Source organism: Blastomyces gilchristii, assembly GCF_000003855.2.
Source record: "Blastomyces gilchristii SLH14081 genomic scaffold supercont1.28, whole genome shotgun sequence".
Classification (NCBI taxonomy): Eukaryota; Fungi; Ascomycota; class Eurotiomycetes; order Onygenales; family Ajellomycetaceae; genus Blastomyces; species Blastomyces gilchristii.
The window spans coordinates 431,996-434,374 of NW_003101654.1; positions in this window are offsets into that span (position 1 = coordinate 431,996).

Consider the following 2,379-nt stretch of genomic DNA (forward strand, 5'->3'; position numbering starts at 1 on the left):
TCTGCTCTAACAAAGATTTTCTTTACTGCTTTCTCAATCACTTCTAAGTTCTCTTTGATTGTCTTTGAACTGTAGAGTAGACCAATATCATCTATATAACTTGAAGATCTCACTATTTTCATCTCTCTATTCTTGAATAGATATGCAGTGTATATTGCAAATAAAACAGATGAAATTGAAGATTCTTGTGATACTTCTATTTTTATCTCAGTTTTATCTTGTTTTCTTCCATCAAAGAATAGTTGTATAATTCTTTTAGACATGAAACAATTGACTCATTTTATTAGAGAAAGTAACAGTTTTAACATCTTCAAAGTTTGAATCATCTTAGACTTTGACACATGATCAAATGCATCTTTTATATCAATAAAAACTGCAGTTGAGACCAGGTCTTCATGCTTTGCTACTTGAACATCATAAACAACTGAGAGAACAGTATCAATTGCAGAACATTGTTTTCTATCTTTCATTTATTCATTAAATAGAAGAGAATCACTAATAGAGCTTATAAAAGATAATCTAGTAGCTATTATCTTTTCTAGAATTTTTCTTAAACAGTTCAACAGAGATATTACTCTATATAACTTAGAAATTGAAGTCTTTCTATTAGATTTTGTAAGGATTACTTCAGTAGCTTCTCTCCAGCATTCAGAATGATAACCATTTTTTAAGAGATTGAAAAAGAGCTCAAAATATTCATTCTTTAAGTAGGAATATGTGTTTTGAATAATTAAGTGATTAATTGAATCAGGCCCTGCAGCAGTTTTAATTGAACTTGAGAATATTGCTGACTCTAGTTCATCATATGTAAGCTCAGATCATTCCCAGTTATTTTCATCAATATATTCATGAAATGACATATTCTCCTCTTCTAAATGTGATGATGAGTTTTGAAAGAGAATTCTCATAAAAGCTTGACATTTTTTCTCAAAAGAATTTGCTGTATATAATTCATTCTGAAATTCATATTCTAAGGTTGAAAGCTTTGCTACACTTCTTGTTTTAGTATAGTTAAAGGCTTTAAAAACTTCTTTTTCTTATACTTCTTCAAGAAATTTGTTTCAGCAATCTGTTTTGGCTTTTTTAATATCTGAAAAATATTCATTTTGAATAGTTTTTAACTCTTTATCAGATATTAAGTGATTCTTTCAATCTCTCTTAGCAGTGACTAATTGCTTTCTTTTAGAAGTGATATTCTCATTTCATCAAGATTTGAAACACTTAAAAGACTTTTTCTTTGAAATATTTTCTTCAATACTTATTAGAAGAATAGATGTAATCAGCTTTGCTCTATTCTCAAGCATTTCTTTTGATATATCTTGACTTTGATTTCAATAGAGCTCATTCTGTCTTTCAGATTTCAGCTGTTTTACTCTTTCTTCAACTGCTTTTCAATCAGCTTTTTCAAAGTTATACTGATTAGAGAGAAGAGGATTTTCACTTCTTTATTTTTCACTCAGTTCAATATCAAATTGAATGATCTCATGACCTGATTCTGAGGTTTCATTTGAATCAATAAACCAGTTTATAAGTCTTTTTTCAATTAGATTTTGTGATATGAAAGTTAGATCTATAATAGATTTCTGTTTCATGCCTTTTCTAAAGAATGTTTGTTGATCAGACTTGTTAACTAAATCTATTGAATGCTCAAAAGTTCATTCAACCAGCTACGGGCGCTAGCCACCCGCAGGATGCACCTTAAGCTAATTACATTTTAACCCCCTATAATTAACCGACCACCGCGTCTGTCCTCTCGGGCCAGCCACTAATTTCCAGGGGTGTTAGTTAGTGGCTGCCACCGCCCACTTGGTGGTGTACACACCAAGCTTCCGGTTGCTGATCTCGGCCCCATTAGATGCTCATAGGCCTACCAATCAGCTGTTGTGGCCTCACCCCGTGTTAGGGACTAACCATAGGCTTGATGACTGCAGTCCTCCCTGCCAGTATTAGGGCTTGGCAGGGAGCTTGCAGGCTCTAGCCTATCAGGGTGCCCTGCCTAGGGCCTAGATGCGCGTCTAGGCCTGCTAGTCAGGTGGTTTTCAAAATCATTTCCTGTATTTGGGGGGGAGCTAGGCTCCGATGACAGCCCTAGTTAGGGACTCGCTTAAGTAGTGTATAATCACTACATTAGGCTTGGCTCTATATCGTTAGAACCTTGACGGGTGCACAGTAGGATAGTGGGACATTGGCACCCCATGCCGGCCCTGGTGGGTGTTCGCAGGATCTCGCTTAACTAGTGGCTTGCCTTGCAGTAGGAGTTCTACCCCGCACCAAGCCTTACTAATTAGGCTCAGCCCCTATTACATGGGGGCTTTCATGGGTTAGAGGTGCAGTGCCAGTGATGGATTCGAACCCACGCACCCCTATGTGTGCGGCCTT